This window comes from Pristiophorus japonicus, chromosome 17 (genome assembly GCF_044704955.1).
Source record: "Pristiophorus japonicus isolate sPriJap1 chromosome 17, sPriJap1.hap1, whole genome shotgun sequence".
Classification (NCBI taxonomy): domain Eukaryota; kingdom Metazoa; phylum Chordata; class Chondrichthyes; family Pristiophoridae; genus Pristiophorus; species Pristiophorus japonicus.
In genome coordinates this window covers 98,696,714-98,718,814 of record NC_091993.1, presented here as the reverse complement: position 1 = coordinate 98,718,814, position 22,101 = coordinate 98,696,714, and the positions used below count along the sequence as shown (strand labels likewise).

The following is a 22,101-nucleotide window of genomic DNA, read 5'->3' as shown; positions in this document are numbered from 1 at the left end:
AAAAGGATTTGAGTATAAGAGTAAAGGGGGCCGAAATTCAAGGTCTCAGAAAGATCTGTTTCTGCCCGTTTGTGGCGGCCATGCATCGGAATCCCATGGCCGCCACTTTGTGGTCAACTGGCTGACCCAACCCAACCCAAATTCAGGTTGCCGATTTTTCGGCCTGGACCCAAATTCCGCCCTGATGCTGATGACTGCCCTAAGCGCGTCATCAGAATGCATACCGCCGCTTTCCATCACCTGGAAAATGCACCAACCGATATTCAGGTTGAAAAATCGTAGCCACACTACACAGTGGCCCCATCAGCTTTCTGTGTCGGTGCACCTTATCCCCAGTTAGTTCGGCCTGGCAATGTGGCAGCCCTTCATGGGGAAGGCCCAATGCTGCGACCGCCGTGTATTTATTTTTGCCAGCCAACTTCCCGATTGGCCAGCAAGACAGTAAGCCGGGTTCGGCCGGGCCGCCAACGGACAGCCTGGCATCCCCTTTTGGGTGCCAGGCTGCTGGCCCGGCCGAAACCTTCCCTGGTAGCCCAGTGGCTGAAGATTTAAAATGTCCGATTCTCTCCCTTTAATGGATTGACAGCGACGGAGTCCTGGTCCCGACCCAAATTCAGCCTCTCAGCCTGCCTTCCTGTCTATCTCCTGCCCCCATTATGACCGACGTCCGTTGGGACTTTGAAAAAATTTCAAAGTGCTGAAAATCGATCATCAGGCTACATCATGGATTCCTGCGGTAAGAACAGAAAAATCTCATAGGTGTACCAGCTTTCTTGCGCTACTGAATTTCGGCCCCAAGATGGCTTACTGCAATTAAATAGTGCACTAGTGAGACCAGACCTGGAGTATTGTGTACAGTTTTGGTCTCCTTACCTAAGGAAGGCTATAGTTGCCATACAGGGATTGCAACGAAGGTTCACCAGACTGATTCCTGGGATAGGGGGATTGTCCTATGAGGAGAGATTGAGTAGACTAGGCCTATATTCTCTAGAGTTTAGAAAGATGAGAGGTGATCCCACTGAAACATACAAAATTCATACAGGGCTTGACAAGGTAGATGCAGGGAGGATGTCTCCCCTGGCTGGGGACTCTAGAACCAGGGGTAGCAGTCTCAGAATAAGGGGTCAACCATTTAGGACTGAGATGAGGAGAAATTTCTTCACTCAGAGAGTGGTGAAGTCATAGAATTCTCTACACCAGAGGGCCGTGGATGCTCAATCGTTGAGTATATTCAAGACAGAAATCGCTAGATTTTTGAATATTAAGGGAATCATGGGTTATGGGGAGCGGGCAGGGAAGTGGAGTTGAGGCCAAGATCAGATCAGCCATGATCTTATTGCATGGTGGAGCAGGCTCGAGGGGCCGAATGGACTACTCCTGCACCTAATTCTTATATTCTTACCAATCTTGCTTGCATTTTTAGGACTTTAAAATCAAAAGAGTGCACATTGCAATAGATAAAGGAGACATCAATTCATGTTTAAATCTGGGTCTCTAACAGAACTGTTTTGTTATCAATTGTTGCAAGATTATGAAGCGGTGCAAATGCTGGCGTTTGCTCTAAACATCTCTATGCTGTGCACTGTTTGTCAAGTTTAACACATGGCTTTTGACAAACCACAATTTGAGCACGTTAATGAGCAGGAAATAAGCCTCTTGAACCCATTAAAAAATGAAGTTCTGACCAATACAAATATGCTGAGTTGAAATATTAGAGCCAAGAAGAAGACATTAACCAGAAAAGCATTTCATCAATTCAGATAGGTTATGTTTTACTTATTCTATGTACTATAGGTTTCCTGTAATGTTTTTTGCATTTTCAGTTTAAAATATATTAATTAGCCTTTTATATTGGAGAATGAACGACTGTCCTATTTCACCTCAGTGTTTGGTGTTGTATTTCAATTTCCTAGAACCAGCAATTATGTTGGAAATGTCAAATTCATTTTGTAGTTGCCAAGGAGAAGAGATGTCAGTCTCCATTTTCTGGTGAATTTGAACCTTGCTGTCCAAAATAAAAAGCCAGATTTGCATAGCTTTGCATTAATTTTCCCTTTAAAACTGGTTGCTGCCGTGCACTGTCATCAGTACGCTACACAATCAGACACAAGAGTAATGATTCTAATGCCAATAGTTGGATAGTATCAGTTTTTGCTGTCCTTGAGAATGAAATACTTTATTTCAGTATCTAACAGTTTGGCAAGGAACTAATATAACTGTAGTGAGGCATCTTCACAGTTCAGCAGACTCTAATGCAGTGTGCTAATTGGCTGCCCATTACTGGTAATTAATATTATCATTCAAACTTTTCTAAGCAATTATGATTGACAGATCAAAGCATTTGTTATGACTTGTATCTGGCTACAGATCATATTCAAACTAACTTCTTCGTCCCTCCAACAAATGCCAACAGATGGATGACACTACTCATTAACGTATAAAAGTCAAAACCTACTGTATTTGCCCTGTGGAAAAGACTGTGTGGATTTTCCTCTGCTGCTAATTGTAGCCTGCAGAATGAAATTTAATATATTTTGACACAGCCCAAATCCCTCGGTAACAGATGCTCTTTTAATGATAGCAAGTTGGCATCTGCAAGTTCAGTGCTTGTGATGGTGTTCTTGTCAGTCCTGACCCACTATTTGATCTCATGCTGTGAGGCAACACTGGGGAGCATCTGTCAGTCTGTGGAATCTTAAGAGAGATCCCTGAGACAAGCAAACTTTCTGTTACTGAAATGTTATGCTATCTAATGTCTACTTGTGTGAACACTTAAGCTCCAGTACAGAACTAATCCATGTGATATTATGATCTATGTATAATTATATACACATAGCCAATAGCAACTGAAGTAAGAGAGGGTAAAAAGGGGGAACAATATCTCCAAATTGAAAAAACATTTTTTTCCTAGATTGTTGTTCCAGTCAGATACTGGGAATGGGGTATCGACATAAGAACATAAGAACATAAGAAATAAGAGCAGGAGTAGGCCATTTGACCCCTTGAGCCTGCTCCGCCACTTAATAAGATCATGGCTGATCTGATCATGGACTCAGCTCCACTTCCCTGCCTGCTCCCCATAACCCTTTATTCCCTTATCGTTCAAAAATCTGTATCTCTGTCTTAAATATATTCAATGACCCAGCCTCCACAGTTCTCTGGGACTGAGAATTCCACTGATTTACAACCCTCTGAAAGAAGAAATTCCTCCTCATCTCAGTTTTAAATGGGCGGCCCCTTATTCTGAGACTATGACCCCTGTTATGTCTCAAATAAAGCAATGTGACTGAGGATTGTAGACTTGAGTAAGTGTGACCTTAGTCCCTTTATTCTGACTCCAGAGTGCTGGCATAGCATGGGAGGCCTGCTTATATGCAGTGCTCCCAAGGGATGCTCGGATCCCTTGGGACTCTAACAGATGTGCCCTCTAGTGGCAGTAGAATGCTGGTTACAAGGTATTGCATACATAACATCACTCTCCTGCCCCCCTCCCCAAAGTCAATAGTACACTTATTTACAGAGTGAGACGATCTGGGGCTTTCAGCTCCCGAGTCGATCATCTCGGTACAAACAGGTGAGGTGGTTGGGCCTTCACTGGGCTGCTGCGCAGCTGGCCTTGCTGGGGATGATGGGTTCAGCTTCGTGGTCAACCGTGATGTCGGTTGCCATTTGTATGTATATCGGAGGGTCGAAGTTGGTGGTGTCCTCTTCAGGTTGCTCGTGGCTGTCTGTGAATCGCAGTTTGGTTTGGTTCAAATGCTTTCTGCAAGTTAGTCCATTTGCAAGTTTGACCTCAAACATCCTACTCCCTTCTTTGGCTATGACAGTGCCAGCAAGCCATTTGGGACCATGTCCATAGTTGAGTACAAATACAGGGTCATTGACTTCAATATCGCGTGACAAATTTGCGCGATCATGGTACATGCTTTGTTGATGCCGCTTGCCCTCAACATGATCCTGGAGATCAGAGTGGACTAGAGAGAGCCTTGTTTAGAGTGCCCTTTTCATGAACAGTTTGGCAGGGGGAACCCCGGTGAGTGAGTGGGGTCTTGTGCAGCAGCTGAGCAGGACTCGGGATAGGCGGGTCAGCAGGGAGCCTTCCGACACGCGTTTCAAGCTTTGCTTCATGGTTTAGACTGCCCGTTCTGCCTGGCAGTTAGATGCTGGCTTGAATGGCGCAGATGTGACGTGCTTGATCCCATTGCGGGTCATGAATTCCTTGAATTCAGCACTGGTGAAGCTCGGCCCATTGTCGCTAACAAGGACATCAGGCAGGCGGTGCGTGGCAAACATGGCTCGTAGGCTTTCGATGGTGGCAGTGGACGTGCTTACAGACATTATTACACACTCAATCCATTTTGAATAAGCTTCCACAACAACCAAAAACATTTTGCCTAGAAACGGGCCAGCAAAGTCAACGTGGATCCTAGACCACGGTTTGGAGGGCCATGACCACAAACTTAGCGGTGCCTCTCTGGGTGCATTGCTCAGTTGAGAGCAAGTGTTGCATTGGCGCACGCAAGACTCCAAATCTCAGTTGATGTCAGGCCACCACACATTGGATCTGGCTATAGCTTTCATCATTACTATGCCTGGGTGGGTACTGTGTAGGTCACGTATGAACATTTCCCTGCCTTTCTTAGGCAAAAGCACGCGATTACCCCACAAAAGACAGTCCGCCTGTATGGACATTTCGTCTTTGCGCCGCTGGAACGGCTTGATCTCTTCATGCATCTCCGCTGGGACGCTGTACCAGCTCCCATGGAGGACACAGTTTTTTACAAGGGACAGTAAAGGATCCTGGTTGGTCCAGGTCCTGACCTGGCGGGCTGTAACGGGTGACTTTTCGTTTTCAAATGCATCCATTGCCAAGAGCAAGTCTGTAGGCTGTGCCATTTCCATCCCGGTGGTGGGCAATGGTAGCCGACTGAGAGCATCAGCGCAGTTCTCTGTGCCTGGCCTGTGGCGAATTACATAGTTATATGTAGACAGCATGAGCGCCAATCTTTGGATGCAAGCAGAGGCATTGGTGTTAATGCCTTTGCTCTTTGAGAATAGCGATATGAACGGCTTATGGTCAGTTTCTAATTCGAACTTAAGCCCAAACAGATACTGGTACATTTTTTTCACCCCGTAAACTCATGCCAGAGCTTCTTTTTCAATCATGCTGTAGGCCCTTTTGGCCTTGAACAAACTCCTGGACGCATAAGCAACCGGTTGCAATGTTCCCGATTCGTTTGCTTGTTGTAACGCACACCTGACCCCGTATGAAGACGCATCGCAAGCTAGCACTAAATATTTACATGGGTCATACAGAACAAGCAGTTTGTTGGACCATAACAGATTTCTGGCTTTCTCAAAAGCAGTCTCTTGTGATTTCCCCCATACCCAGTCATCTCCCTTGCGTAGCAACACATGTAGAGGTTCTAACAAGGTGCTTAACTCGGGTAGGAAATTACCAAAATAATTGAGGAGTCCCAGGAACAACCGCAGCTTTGTCACGTTCTGTGGTCTCGGCGCGTTCTTGATGGCCTCCGTCTTGGCGTCGGTGGGTCTGATGCCATCTGCCTTGATTCTTCTCTCGAAGAACTCGACCTCTGGTGACAGGAAAACACACTTTGAGCGTTTCAACCCGAGTCCCACACGATCTAGCCGACTTAGAACCTCTTCCAGGTTCTGCAAGTGTTCGATGGTGTCCCAACCTATGATCAATATGTCGTCCTGGAAAACCACGGTGCGCGGAACCGACTTTTGCAGACTCTCCATGTTCCTTTGAAAATAGCCGCGGCTGATCGAATCCCAAACGGGCATCTATTGTAGATGAACAGACCTTTGTGCGTGTTGATGCAGGTGAGGCCTTTCGAAGATTCCGCCAGCTCCTGCGTCATGTAGGCCGAGGTCAGGTCCAACTTGGTGAATGTCTTTCTTCCCGCCAGCGTCGCAAATAGGTCGTCTGCCTTGGGTAACGGGTACTAGTACTACAGCGAAAAACGGTAAATCGTTACTTTATAGTCCCCACAAATTCTGACCGTGCCATCGCCCTCGAGAACCAGAACAATCGGACTGGCCCACTCGTTGAACTCCCGGCGCGATGATGCCCTCTCATTGCATCCTGTCCAGCTCGATTTCCACTTTCTCTCACATCACGTGCCTTGTGGTGGAGGGGTCGTGTACCGGGAACCATGTGGATCTGCACCTTCGCCCCAGAGAAATTTCCGATGCCTGGCTCAAACAATGACGGGAACTTGCTCAAAACCTGGGCCCATGAGGCGTCGTTGACGGACGAAATCGCTCGGATGTCGTCCCAGTTCCAGTGGATTTTTCCTAGTCAGCTTCTGTCGAACAGTGTGGGGCCATCTCCTGGTACAATCCATAGTGGTAGTTCGTGTACCGCTCCATCATAGGAGACTTTTACTGCTGCACTGCCAAGTACAGAGATCAGCTCTTTAGTGTAAGTTCTCAGCTTGGTATGAATAGGGCTCAGCTTGGGCCTTTGTGCCTTGTTGCACCACAGCCTCTCGAAGGCCTTTTTGCTCATGATGGACTGACTCGCACCCGTGTCCAATGCCATGGATACTGGAATTCCGTTCAGTTCAACTTTTAACATGATCGGTGGACATTTCATGGTGAAGGTGTGTACCCTGTACACTTCTGCCTCCTCGATTCGAGTCTCTAGTTCAGTTTGATCTGCCATGGATACGGTCTTTCTCTGCAACATGGTGGTTTGCAGGGTTTGCAGCTCATCTGCACATTCACTGGAGGTGTCCCATTATTCCACAGCCTTTGCACGGATAGTGTTTGAAGCGGCATTGATCGGCTCGATGATCACCTCCGCAGCGCCAACAAGGAGTTAATCGCCTCACATTCACACTTGATGGTGGACTCTGAGTCATCTGAGGTCATGCAGCTGCAGGCGTGTACGTTCTGCCACATGCATTCCTGCCTGAAAATGATGTTACTTTGTGTACAATACTTGCCAATGCATCTTTATGCTGTGAAATTTGTTTGGAGTTATCGCTGGTGGACATCGTTATGGCTTTGCTCAGGTTCGGTGTTTCAACAGTCAATAGTTTGCGAAGGAATGCCTCATGGCCAAAGCCAAGCACAAAAAAGTCTCTTAGCATTTGCTCCAGGAATCCATCGAATTCGTAATGTCCTGCAAGGCGCCTTAGTTCGGCGACGTAGCTCACCACTTCCTGGCCTTCAGACCGTTGACATGTATAAAATCAATATCTTGCCATCAGAACGCTCTCCTTCGGATTTAGGTGCTCCCAGACCAGTGTACACAGTTCTTTATATGAGTTGGTTGTTGGTTTCACCAGAGCAAGAAGATTCTTCATGAGGCCATAGGTTGTTGTCCCAGTGAACATAAGAACATAAGAACATAAGAATTAAGAACAGGAGTAGGCCATCTAGCCCCTCGAGCCTGCTCCGCCATTCAACAAGATCATGGCTGATCTGGCCGTGGACTCAGCTCCACTAACGCGCCCGCTCCCCGTAACCCTTAATTCCCTTATTGGTTAAAAATTTATCTATCTGTGACTTGAATACATTCAATGAGCTAGCCTCGACTGCTTCCTTGGGCAGAGAATTCCACAGATTCACAACCCTCTGGGAGAAGAAATTCCTTCTCAACTCGGTTTTAAATTGGCTCCCCCGTATTTTGAGGTTGTGCCCCCTAGTTCTCGTCTCCCCGATCAGTGGAAACAACCTCTCTGCCTCTATCTTGTCTATCTCTTTCATTATTTTAAATGTTTCTATAAGATCACCCCTCATCCTTCTGAACTCCAACGAGTAAAGACCCAGTCTACTCAATCTATCATCATAAGGTAACCCCCTCATCTCCGGAATCAGCCTAGTGAATCGTCTCTGTACCCCCTCCAAAGCTAGTATATCCTTCCTTAAGTAAGGTGAACAAAACTGCACGCAGTACTCCAGGTGCGGCCTCACCAATACCCTATACAGTTGCAGAAGGACTTCCCTGCTTTTGTACTCCATCCTTCTCGCAATGAAGGCCAACATTCCATTCGCCTTCCTGATTACCTGCTGCACCTGCAAACTAACTTTTTGGGATTCATGCACAGCATTTCCGTAGTGCAGTGGTTATCACGTTCGCCTAACACGCGAAAGGTCCCCGGTTCGAAACCGGGCGGAAACATTATTGTCACCCAGGCGGGTGGCATGGTTTTAATGTTTATGTTTATTTTCAGGTAAACTCAAAAGAGTTTCATGCACAAGGACCCCCAGGTCCCTCTGCACCGCAGCATGTTGTAATTTCTCCCCATTCAAATAATATTCCCTTTTACTGTTTTTTTTCCCAAGCTGGATGACCTCACACTTTCCGACATTGAATTCCATCTGCCAAACCTTAGCCCATTCACTTAACCTATCTAAATCTCTTTGCAGGCTCTCTGTGTCCTCTACACAACCTGCTTTCCCACTAATCTTTGTGTCATCTGCAAATTTTGTTACACTACTACACTCTGTCCCCTCTTCCAGGTCATCTATGTATATTGTAAACAGTTGTGGTCCCAGCACCGATCCCTGTGGCACACCACTAACCACCGATTTCCAACCCGAAAAGGACCCATTTATCCCGACTCTCTGCTTTCTGTTAGCCAGCCAATTCTATATCCATGTTAATACATTTCCTCTGACTCCGCGTACCTTTATCTTTTGCAGTAACCTTTTGTGTGGCACCTTATCGAATGTCTTTTGAAAATCTAAATACACCACATCCATCGGTACACCTCTATCCACCATGCTCGTTATATCCTCAAAGAATTCCAGTAAATTAGTTAAACATGATTTCCCCTTCATGAATCCATGCTGCGTCTGCTTGATTGCACTATTCCTATCTAGATGTCCCGCTATTTATTCCTTAATGATAGTTTCAAGCATTTTCCCCACTACAGATGTTAAACTAACCGGCCGAAAGTTACCTGCCTTTTGTCTGCCCCATTTTTTAAACAGAGGCATTACATTAGCTGCTTTCCAATCCGCTGGTACCTCCCCAGAGTCCAGAGAATTTTGGTAGATTATAACGAATGCATCTGCTATAACTTCTGCCATCTCTTTTAATACCCTGGGATGCATTTCATCAGGACCAGGGGACTTGTCTACCTTGAGTCCCATTAGCCTGTCCAGCACTACCCCCCTAGTGATAGTGATTGTCTCAAAGTCCTCCCTTCCCACATTCCTGCGACCAGCAATTTTTGGCATGATTTTTGTGTCTTCCACTGTGAAGACTGAAGCAAAATAATTGTTCAAGGTCTCAGCCATTTCCACATTTCCCATTATTAAATCCCCCTTCTCATCTTCTAAGGGACCAACATTTACTTTCGTCACTCTTTTCCGTTTTATATATCTGTAAAAGCTTTTACTATCCGTTTTTATGTTTTGCGCAAGTTTACCTTCGTAATCTATCTTTCCTTTCTTTATTGCTTTCTTAGTCATTCTTTGCCGTCGTTTAAAATTTTCCCAATCTTCTATTTTCCCACTAACCTTGGCCACCTTATACGCATTGGTTTTTAATTTGATACTCTCCTTTATTTCCTTGGTTATCCAAGGCTGGTTATCCCTTCTCTTACCGCCCTTCTTTTTCACTGGAATATATTTTTGTTGAGCACTATGAAAGAGCTCCTTAAAAGTCCTCCACTGTTCCTCAAATGTGCCACCGTTTAGTCTGTGTTCTTAGTCTACTTTAGCCAACTCTGCCCTCATCCCACTGTAATCCCCTTTGTTTAAGCATAGTACGCTCGTTTGAGACACTACTTCCTCACCCTCAATCTGTATTACAAATTCAACCATATTGTGATCACTCATTCCGAGAGGATCTTTTACTCGGAGATCGTTTATTATTCCTGTCTCATTACACAGGACCAGATCTAAGATATCTTGCTCCCTTGTAGGTTCTGTAACATACTGTTCTAAGAAACAATCCCGTATGCATTCTATAAATTCCTCCTCCAGGCTACCCCGTGCGATTTGATTTGACCAATCGATATGTAGGTTAAAATCCCCCATGATTACTGCCGTTCCTTTTTCACATGCCTCCATTATTCCCTTGATTATTGCCCGCCCCACCATGAAGTTATTATTTGGGGGCCTATAAACTTCACCCACCAGTGACTTTTTCCCCTTACTATCTCTAATCTCCACTCACAATGGGCCCAAGTTTCCACATGATTTGCACCTGATTTTTAGGAGCAACTGGTGGAGAATGGACTATCTTAGAAATCGCAATTCTCCACATTTTTTTTTCTGCAGTTCTAGTCAGGTAGAACAGTTCCACTTTGGAACAGAATTTTTTCTTCAAAAGGGGGCGTGTCCAGCCACTGACGCCTGATTTCAAAGTTTCCACAGTGAAAACGTACTCCAAACTAACTTAGAATGGAGCAAGTGAAGATTTTTGTAGAACTGAAAAAAGTTTGTCTACACATTAAAAAATCAGGCGCAGGTTACAAATTAGGCGTCCAGAACGAGGGTGGGGGGAGGGAAGTCATTAACTTCTATAATAAATCCTTATTTATACTTCTACAAATATTATACAAATAAATCCAACCTGAATAAACATTTATAAGCAAAGAAAAGATTAAATAAACCATCTTCCTACTTGTGTGAAAGTGCTTCAGGCAGAGAGAATGCTGCAGGCGTTCATTCCCGCGGCGGGGGGGGGGGGGGAGGAGAAAGCCGTTCGTTCCCGCGGGGGGGGAGGAGGCAGCCGTTTGTTCCCGGGCGGGGATGGGAGGGAAACGGCTGCCTCAACTTTCTGAGGCTTCCTGCAGCCTTCTCACTGCTGCAAGAAGCCTCAGTGCTGATGTGCTGATGGCAATGTGCTTTTATTAAAAAATGTTCAAAAATTAAACAGCTACAAAGAATTACAAAAATGGCCGAGTGCCAAAGTTTCCTTCACACTACGCGTGTGTGAACGCTCCAACGCGCACGCGCAGCGTTGCCGGCAGGAAAAAAACTCATTTAAATAGTACCCGCCCCCTCCCACTTACAAAATCGGCGTGAGTGTAGGCTCCGCCCCCCTGGGCGCCGCGCCAAACAGACAAGGAGCTGCAGGGCGCTCCAGAATCGCGCGTTTTTTTTCCGGCGCCGTTTTAGGCCCGAGATGCGGAGGAACTTCTTCACCCAGAGAGTGGTGAACCTGTGGAATTCTCTACCACAGAAAGTTGTTGAGGCCAATTCACTAAATATATTCAAAAAGGAGTTAGATGAGGTCCTTACTGCTAGGGGGATCAAGGGGTATGGCGAGAAAGCAGGAATAGGGTACTGAAGTTGAATGTTCAGCCATGAACTCATTGAATGGCGGTGCAGGCTAGAAGGGCCGAATGGCCTACTCCTGCACCTATTTTCTATGTTTCTATGTTTCTATGTTTCTATGTTTCTATGAAAAACGGGCGCTCAGCTCGGAGGGGCGCCCGTTTTTTATCGTGTGGAAACTTGTGCCCAATGATTCAACATTTTGTTCATTAGAGCCAATATCGTCTCTCACAACTGCCCTGATATCATCTTTTATTAACAGAGCTACCCCACCTCCTTTCCCTTCTTGTCTATCTTTCCGAATCGTCAGATACCCCTGTATGTTTAATTTCCAGTCTTGGCCACCCTGTAACCACGTTTCTGTAATGGCCACCAAATCATACCCATTTGTAATGATTTGTGCCATCAATTCATTTACTTTATTTCGAATGCTGCGTGCGTTTAGGTAGAGTGTTTTAATACTAGTTTTTAAACTATGATTTTTAGTTTTGCCCCCTCCTGCAGCCCCTTTATATTCAGTGGTCCTTTTTGTTTTTTGCCTTGGGTTTCTCTGCCCTCCACTTTTACTCATCTCCTTTCTGTCTTTTGCTTTTGTCTCCTTTTTGTTTCCCTCTGTCTCCCTGCATTGGTTCCCATCCCCCTGCCATATTAGTGAGAGGATCGCCCTTGGTTTGGCAGCATTCTCATTCCCTTCCAGTTCATTGGCCATGAAGTATTAGTCCAGTCGCTCCACAAAGGCTTCCCAATCGGCACCGTCTGAGAATTTCTCCAGGATACCAAATTCTCTGCATTTTCGCGTGATGTTCATCATCTATTACTCATCACCATTTGTTATGTCTCAAATAAAGCAATGTGACTGAGTACTGTAGACTTGAGTAAGTCTGACCTTAGTCTCTTTATTCTGACTCCAGAGTGCTGACACAGCATGGGAGGCCTGCTTCGATGCAGTGCTCCCAAAGGATGCTGGGATCCCTTGGTACTCCAACAGAAGCACCCTCTGGTGGTGGTAGAATGCTGGTTACAAGGTGTTGCATACATAACACCTCCTAGTTTTAGTTTCCCCTATAAGTGGAAATATCCTCTCTGCATCCACCTCATTATCTTATATGTTTCAATAAGATCATCTCTCATTCTTCTGAACACCAATGAGTATAGGCCCAACCTACTCAACCTATCTTCATAAGTCAACCCCCTCATCTCCGGAATCAACCAAGTCAACCTTCTCTGAACAGCCTTCAATGCAAGTATATCCTTCCTTAAATACAATCAAAATTGTACACACTACTGTAGGTGTGGCCTCACCAATACCCTGTACTGTTGTAGCAGAACTTCCCTACTTTTATACTCTATCCCCTTGCAATAAAGGCCAACATTCCATTGGCCTTCCTGATTACTTGCTGCACCCACATACTAACTTTTTGTGTTTCATGCACAAGGACCCCCAGGTCCCCAATTGCACTTTACAATTGTTTTCCATTTAAATTATAATTTGCTTTTCTATTTTTTCTGCCAAAGTGGATAACCTCATATTTTCCCACATTGTACTCCAACTGCCAAATTTTTGCTCACTCACTTAGCCTGTCTATATCTCTTTGCAGATTTTTTGTGTCCTCCTCACAATTTGCTTTCCCACCCATTTTTGTGTCATCAGCAAACTTGGCTACATTACACTCGGTCCCTTCAAGTCATTAATATAGATTGTAAATAGTTGAGGCCCCAGCATGATCCCTGCGGCACCCCACTAGTTACTGTTTGCCAACCGGAATATGACCTTTTTATCCAGACTCTCTGTTTTCTGTTTTCAAGAGCCAATCCTGTATCCATTCTAATATATTATCCTCAACCCCGTGAACTTTTATCTTGTGCAGTAACCTTTTATGTGGCACCTTATCAAATGCCTTCTGAAAATCCAAATGCACCACATCCACTGGTTCCCCCTTATCCATCCTGCTCATTACATCCTCAAAGAACTCCAGCAAATTTTTCAAACACGATTCCCTTTCACAAAACCATGCGAACTCTGCTTGATTGAATTCTGCTTTGCCAAATGTCCTGCTACAGCTTCCTTAATAATTGTCTCGAGCATTTTCCCAACCACAGATGTTAGGCAACTGGTCTATAGTTTACTACTTTCTGTCTGCCTCCTTTTTTAAATAGCAGTGTGACATTTGCATTTTTCCAATCCGCTGGGAGCTCCCTAGGATCCAGGAAATGTTGTTAGATTACAACCAATACATCCACTATCTCTGCAGCCATTTCTTTTAGGACCCTAACACTGTCTCTGACACTGTATAAACTGTCACGCGATTCTCGGGTGTTGTTGTGCATAGATTCTTCAGAATTGCTTGGCAAAACAGTTGGGGGCCAAAAATGATCCAACATCCCGGTGCACTCCCACTGTAACTTCAGCAGGAGTGTGGCAGAAGGGCCTCAAACAGGACTGGGTCCTGGATATGCTCGGTGCAGACTTACCCTGGGGTTTCCAATGGCTTGTGTTTGGGCTAGAGCCTCCAACTGCCTCAAATAAAGGCCGTTGATGCAAAGGAGTGGAGACTCTAAGCCTCGTGGCAGGTTTGAACAAAATATTTGAATGTTATGTTTTGTAAGAAACAACATACAGGCCTTCTGATCTATGCATATGTGGCTCGCTTGGGAGTCCAAATTCGTGGCTTTAAAGATCTTAATTTAAAAAAAAAACCTTTTTTTGACCCACATTATAAAGGGATAAGGTAAGCCATTTGAGCACTATTTCTGAAGGAGAGAGTTTCCAGCATCATCCCTAGACTTGGCTCACTGCTGCGATTCCTGAGCTCCTTTGGTATGTAAACACCTGAATTGCTCCCCTAATGGTGTGAGCTCCAACTGGGTCCATTTAAATGAGATATTCCCCATTGGTCCTGCAGCTTCTGGCAAGGTCAACGTGGAGGTCACTGGGAAGTGTGATCTTGGCATAATTGCCTAAATTGTGACCAAAACCATTTTCAGCCCTGTTGTGTTTATCAGGATTGACATCTAGGTGTTTGTGCCAGCACATTAGCTATCTGCATTGACTTCTAAATCAAACCTTTAGCTGTTGAGTAAAGCTTTTTGTTGTATTTGGAGGAGGCAGAGCAACTCATTACTGGTAATGTCACGAACAAATTGTGTCGTCCCCCTCTGTGTGGGATAAATTCCAACCTCAACAAACATTATTAATTTTGTTTTTACAAGTGCATGTTTCAGTTTGGCAAAAAAAATGATAATTAAAAAGGAATAGCTTTATGCCGAGCATGATGATCACCAGCGTGAATCTGTATTAGCATATTTGCTTCTGTTGCTATTGAGCATCGTTACTGAGCATTTGCTATCAGTAGCTGTACCTAATTTCCCAGGGTGCATCATTCCATTAGGAGTGAGCCTTTGGCGCAGTGGTAACATTCCCGCTTCTGGGCCAGAAGGTGCAAGGTTTGAAACCCACTCCAGACAATCCCGGCAAGTGGAGTCGCAGCTCTGGCTTTGAATTCTGTGTTGACATCAGCAGGATATTCATGTCTATCGGGTGTGGCTGGCCCCACCCCCCTCATGGGTTGTGGGAGCCCATAAAAGCCTCCCGCTGTATAGGACTGACCACCTTATCGGGTATAAAGATGGTTACGGCCGTGGAAGGAGCATTAACATGGACAGTCAGACTGTTAATCAGCCTGTGAATCTTTCCACTACTTCACACTGAAGACACAAAAAGATCATTAGCATTTAGTCAACTGTACTGCTGATATATTTTTCCTTAGCGTCGAGTGAGTGGGAACAATTATCAAAAGCTTTAAGTTAAAATTCACATAATTTGTTTTTTGAGATGAGGGACTGTGTGGGGGTGGGAGTAAGAGAAAGAAACAAATGAATATTCTGATTAGGCACCTGTTGTAGCATTTGTTTTGTGCTCTATAAATTGCAGAAAAAGTACTAAGCTGTGAGAGGTATCGAGGACATAAGAAAATAAGAATTTGGAGCAGGAGTAGGCCATGAGGCCCCTGGAGCCCGCTCCGCCATTCAATAAGATCATGGCTGATCTTTGATGGCAACTCCACTTTCCCGCCCGATCCCCATAATCCCTTGATTCCCCTACAGTCCAAAAATCTATCGATCTCAGCCTTGAATATATTCAGAGATTCAGCATCCACAGCCCTTTGGGCTAGAGAATTCCAAAGATACACAACCCTCTGAGTGAAGAAATTCCTCCTCATCTCAGTCTTAAATGGCTGACCCCTTTTCCTGAGACTATGCGTCTAGTTCTAGACAGGGGAAACAACCTCTCAGCATCTACCCTGTCAATCCCTCTCAGAATCTTGCATGTTTCAATGAGATCACTTCTCATTCTTCGAAGCTCCAGAGAGTATGGAGCCAAAATTGCCCTGCGCTGGGTTTGGGGCGGTCAAATCGACATCGATGTTTTTCTCGTGTGGAATTGGCCTCTTTAAAGAAAATAAATGCTGCTTGCAGTAACCGTGTGTTGTTGCGACGCTTGTGTGGCGCTCATGGGATTGGTGCTGACGCGCTGCATCATGCCGCGGAGTTATTACGTCCCTCCCCTTCTCTTAAAAGGGAGGGCCACTGTGATCTGACCAGCAACTTCAGTGCCACCCACTGAACCACAAGGGAGTGTCTCGGCCGGGCTAATTGTCTGGCACCCAAGAGGAGAATGCCAGGCAGCCCCATTGTTCGGCCGACTTAAAAGCCTGCCAACATAAGAAAGATGGCTACAGCCACCGCGGCACCTCCCCTTTAAGGGCCCGGGGTGCCACAACCACCGCAGTTCTTGCACCGAGAAGATATCGGTGGCATCGCCCCGCACTGACCTCGCTCCTGTGGCGCAAAAGGGATGGCGCGGGGCGATAAGGAGTCGCCGCACACAGCGATGACGTCAATGCTACGCTGCTGTGCTAATCGCGGGGCACAGCGCTAAGCCCGTTGCGTACTCCAAGCCCTGGGGGAGCTCTCTGGCCGCCATGCCTGGATGAAAACCCTTTCGCGCCCCATTATCGCCAGCCAGTGGCGCTAAGTGGCCCTGCGCAAAGGGGCAGTTTCGGCCCCTAAGGGTCCAATCTACTCAACCTCTCCTCATAGAGAGTGAGAGGGAGTGAAAGAGATTCAGAGATAGAATCAGAGAAAGAGAAACAGAAACTGCAGTCAGAGAGAGAAAGACTGGGGTGAGAACACAGGTTGAACTAGAGGTATATGTGTGTGCTTTCATTTAATGCTACTTACATTTAAAAAAATGCACCTGTTGAATTATGAATCCAACTGACTACCTCACCTGTGTTTTGTTGTCAGTGACAAAAGATTAATCCAAATGACTTAAAACTCAGAGACAGAGATTCTGATTTCTAACACTTATGAGACCGCAGGAAAGAGAGAGAGACAATGGAAAGAAAGACAGACCTCATTCTTTTCTTTATAATTATAATTTCTCTTTTTTTTAATTGAATAGTGAAAGCAAATAAGTGCTTTGAGGGAATATAGGAAGGGAAGGTAGGAAATAGAAGGAGAAGGGAAGCTGTTTGAGGGCGAGAGGGCCTCTGATCCCTCACTGTTCACCTTTGGGGAAGCCAGTGGTAATGGGGAAGAAGAGTGCGTTATGTATTTAACCCCTTGTAACCTGTATTACACACTACCAGAGGGCCTACCTGTTGGAGTCCCAAGGGATCCCAGCATCCCTTGGGAGCATGGTATATAAGCAGGCCACCCACGAGGTACCTGCACTCTGGAGTCTTATTAAAGGAGCTAAGGTCACACTTGCTCATTGTATACAGTACTCAGTTTCATCCTTTATTATGAACATATCAGAGTGGATGGAGGGTTAATGGAAAAATGAGTGACAGCAGTGTAGTCGGAGTGGAGGATACAGGGGTTGGGTTGGTAATTCAAAGGTGGAGTGATATAGACCCCAAATTTCCCCAGCCGCTTAGAGCGACGTATTTCGATGTAGTGCGCCGACTTCCCAGAGGAAAAAAAGCGCCAAAAATCTACCTCTGAATTTGGCTGCTCCGTCGTCGTCTGGATCCATCGGCGTCGCGCAGCAGAGTCTGGGGTGGGGGGGCGCGGAGCTTCGGCCGCGCTTGCTCAGCGTGGCCGGCAGGGGGGCTGGGCTTGGGCCCAGCGTGTTGTGTAGTGCCAGCAGGGGCAGGCCTGTCCGTTTGAGCGTGCGCGCATGTGCAATGGGTGGTTCAGTTTGCGTGCATGTGCAGTGTAATAGGAAGCTTGGCAATCGGCCAATTAAAGGGAGAGTGTCCTCAGAATAAGTGGCTATGGAGCATATATAAAGGTGAGGTCTGAATATTGATTTTTTTGTGTGGCTGATGGAGTGGAAAGGAGTGCTGGATAGGTGTAAGAGAGGTGTAAGTGTGTTCTTTGAACATAACCTGCGTTTGAGTCCAATAGACGAATGGCACAAGAGTGTGCAAGACGAACCAAAAATTTCCTCCATGAGGAAGTGGAGAAATTAGTGACTGTAATTGAGGATAAATGGCTTGAGCTGGATATCAGAGTGGTCCGTCAAAAGTCTCACCCAAGGAAATAAGAAAAAGATGGAACCTCATTGCCGAAGAATTCTCCGTTGGGATCAATACCGCAAGATCTGGAAGCCAGTGCAAGAAGAAATGGCAGGACGTTAGTGAGCGTAAGTAATATCTTCATCTTTAAATTGAATTGCAGTGGAAAATATGAGCATCTGTATGTGTCCCACCCATCAGAAGCGCACCATGTCTGACAATTAATATTTTCATCTTTGCAGAAGAAGACGACACTCCTCACGATCCTGATGATCCAGATGCATGCGCTCCAGACCAAGGCGGGTGGGGGGAGGAGGGGTCCATGGAAATTTGTGCTCAGGAGAATGCTGACCACGATATCGATCAGGACGTATCACAGGGCATCACACAGCCAGAACCCTCCATTAGCTCCTCGGCAACCTTCCATGGGGTCACACCTTCCGAGGTCGCGGGTCCGAGTGGCGGTCAGGAAATGCATCTTAGGACACCCAATCCCCAACTGTCCCAGCCTGCACCTCGCTCTGGAGGGGTGCCACTAAGCAGACCCACGGTGAGGGGAAGGAGAAGCCGACCAGTCTCTCCTGAGAGGCAGCCCTCAGCAGAGGTTAATCAGGTTGTTTCATTGGGCAAGGAGACCAATGCCCTCACAAGATCACTCGTGGTAGCCGTCAGTGGGGTGCGTGATGAGGTCGCGACACTATCGGGTGAAATCTCTACAGGAAGTCAGGGCAGGCATTTCAGAGGATGTGTAGACGATGGCAGATGTCACGAGGGAGCTGGCTTCTGCAATAAGGGCACAAAGGCCGGAGACTGAAATGCCACTCCCACTTCACTCCACGCACCAGTCACCGGTCAGATCCAAGCTGGGCCCCCAACCCCCCCCCCCACCATCACCGACCTTATAAGAAGTGCACTTTCCCTGAGATGTGGGCAAGGGATGGGTGCAGACTTTCTTTCCTGTTGTGGCTGTTGTTGTTGTTGTTGGTATCATTGAAGTGCACTGTAAAATTCACAATAAAAGATATTTTGCATCAAAACTGAATCATCCTCCATTAGGACCACGCAACATTTAGGGTCAACTCACCCCTACTCCTACTCATGCCTGCTGCCCCTAGCCCTGGCGGGAGGGCTAGCCAGTGCGTTCTGCAGTCGGCAAGATAGGACTGGTCTATTTTCTGTAGCTGATTTATCTTTCATTTATTTGTGGTGATGTTGTGCAGCTGTTGTGCTGAAGATGTTGTAATGTTGTGCTGAGGCTTTGAAGGTCTTTAGAGCTTTGGAATCCTCTCACTCACCTTCCCCCCTCCGCTCCCCCCCCCTCCCATCTCTGGCTACATGTGCTGATTTCTTAAATGTAGGTAAAGTTTTTCTGTGCCTACAAAAGTGGCCACATGCACTGGCCTAAGTTAGTTTGGAGTAACTTTCAGCTGGCCAAATTTGCTTCTATGGCTAGAAGAGGTGTAAGTGGCTTGGCACACCCTCTTTTGGAGAGGACAAACTAAACTAAAAAAAAACTAACTAACTGAGTTACATTGGAGCACGTTAAATGGGGAAATTTGCAATTTTTAAGTTACTCCAAAAAAAGCTACTCACTCCAAAAAAACGGGGCGACTCCTGGGAAATTTCAGCCCACAGGTAGTAATGGGAGTGAGTTGGTGTTGGGAAGGTGATTGGGTAATGGGAAGCTGGAGAGGTACAGGACAAGACAAGAGAAGGGGATAGAGAGAGGAAGAATGATTTGGGAAGGGAACTGCTGAGGGCCATATTTTCCCTTCAACACCTACCTCAAATGCAGCATAAAGCTCTTGTTGGATCCTTTACTTACCACTCCACACCATGTTCCTTGCCATATCCCACCTGAAAGGAAAGAAGAAAAAGATAGACATAAGCGAAAAAGGAAGAAAAGAAAGACTTGCATTTATATAGAGCCTTTCGCGACCTCAGGACACCTCAAGGCGCTTTACAGTTATTGAAGTACTTTTGAAGTGTAGTCATTGTTGTAACATAGGAAATGCAGAACCTATTTGCGCACAGCAAGGTACCACAAAAGGCAAGGCGATAAATACCAGATTATCTGCTTTTAGTGATGTTGGTTCTGGGATAAATATTGACCACAAACACCAGGGAGAACTTTCCTGCACCTCTTTGAAACAATGCCAAGGGAACTTTTGCATGCACCTGAGAGGGTAGATGGGGCCTCAGTTTAACATCTCAAAGTTTCCAAAGTTTAATCAAAAAATATGGGGATTTTTTTTTTGGGGGGAAAGCATTTATATTGAGTTGCATTTAGTTTCTTTACCTGTGGATTGTACTATGTTTGCATATTAACTTTGTTTATTAGGTAATTTCCCTACAGCATTGCTGATGGCTGCTGCAAAACTACTTGCAGCGAGCAAAGCACTCAGGATGGGAATTCCTCTGGGTTTCTTTTTGCTCCATGATTTACATGAGGTAGACGAGTTCATGAATGCACAGCAAATGCAGGTACAATAACTCTGAGGCGTTGGGAAGTTTTTGTTGGGTCTGTGCCTAGCTGATCCAATCCATCTGATTACAGACCTAGAAACATCTCCTCTATTGTGTCTGCACCAAGACCTGCATTTACAGACCCAGCAACGCCTACCTGCACAGCTCAAAGGAGAGCTTTCCTCATTGCCTCCCTTTCACTAGCATATCTGTCACCATTCTATGATTTCTGCTCCAGGCTATTGCAGTCAACTTACTGAACAGGGACATGACTTCCTGTAACTGTGAAGATTAGCACAGCATTAAGCTCTTATTCCAATTAATCCTTTCAAGCCATCGCAGGGACATCTGCCAGATAAAACAAACTTTAAAATCTGTCTGTAATAGACCCTTAAATAAAAATAGTAAGTGTTAGAACCACTCAGCAGGTCAGGCAGCAAGCATCCTTTGAGAGAGAAACAGAGTTACTGGCCCATAATTTTCTGTCGCGGGAGTTGGTTTTTTTCCTCACCATTCAGCTCCAATTATTTTTGTGCTGCAAATTGCTGGAAGTGTGAATAGATAATGGTCAACGGGGCATCTGGGATCTTGGTGAATGAAGGGGCCAATGGGCCTTAAATTCATTAACCAATGAAATGTAATGATTGAGGAAGAAACAGAGCGAATGACAGAGAAGAAAACAAGTCAAATTAGATATAGAAAGAAGGGGAGAGACATTGGATTGAGAGAGAAAAAAAGAGAAAAAGTAAAACAAAAATTTTTTGTTTTCTTACTTAAAAGCATCTCTGGGAACAACAAAAACTTACATTTATATAGTGCCTGAAACGTAGTAAAACATCCCAAGGTGCTTCACAGGAGCATTATCAAACAAAATTTGACATCGAGCCACATAAAGAGATATTCAGACAGATGACCAAAAGATTGATCAATGAGGTAGGTTTCAAGGAGCGTCTTAAAGGAGGAAGGAGAGGTGGAGAGGTTTAGGGAGGGAATTCCAGAACTTAGGGCCTTGGCAGCTGAAGGCTCGGCCGCCAATGGTACAGCAATTAAAATCGGGGATGCGAAAAAGGCCAGAATTAGAGAAGCGTAGTGATCTCTGAGGGTTGTAGGGCTGGAGGAGATTACAGAGATAGGGAGGGATTTGAAAACAAGGATGAGAATTTTAAAACAATTTACTACCTGCAGGAGTGAGACTTCACGGTTTCAATTGTTCCCTCTCTGGGCTGAGTGGCATGTCAGAACCATGAGTCACCTCATTAACAGGGTCCTTACATCCTGAAATAGCAACCCTAAATTTCTGTGGCAGGTTTAATTCATATGTATGGTGCAAATTCAATAATTATTTGAACGTCATGGAGAGGTTGCTGTAGAGCTCACGCATCCAGTACCTCTTCCTCACCAACATTGCTGGGATTATTACACACTGACTAATAATGACATGCACCACTTTCCCAACAACTTCTGTGCCATTTTGGTTAACCTGACTCCTCCAGAATATCCAACCGTTTTGTATGCTTGTGAGAACATTCACGCAAAGTTCTGAGCGTTTGTTTGCATGTAAAGTAGAAGAATCCTATCAACAATGGCTGCTGAAAGTACTGTATTACCTAGCATACAATCATAGAATCATAGAAGTTCACAGCACGGAAGGAGGCCATTCAGCCCATCACGTCTGTGCTGGCCAACAAATTGCTATCCAGCCTAATCCCACTTTCCAGCTCTTGGGCCGTAGCCTTGTAGGTTATGGCACTTCAAATGCATATCCAAGTACCTTATAAATGTGGTGAGGGTTTCTGCCTCTACCACCCTTTCAGACAGTGAGTTCCAGACCCCCACCACC

The 22,101-nt window shown here is 45.5% G+C and overlaps 1 non-coding gene across 1 annotated transcript; it reads left to right on the top strand.

The window, feature by feature from the left end:
- Positions 1-8,085: 8,085 nt before the first annotated feature.
- Positions 8,086-8,158, top strand: trnav-aac (transfer RNA valine (anticodon AAC)). The gene has a single exon. It is a non-coding gene; the product is annotated as a tRNA-Val (tRNA).
- Positions 8,159-22,101: the final 13,943 nt, after the last annotated feature.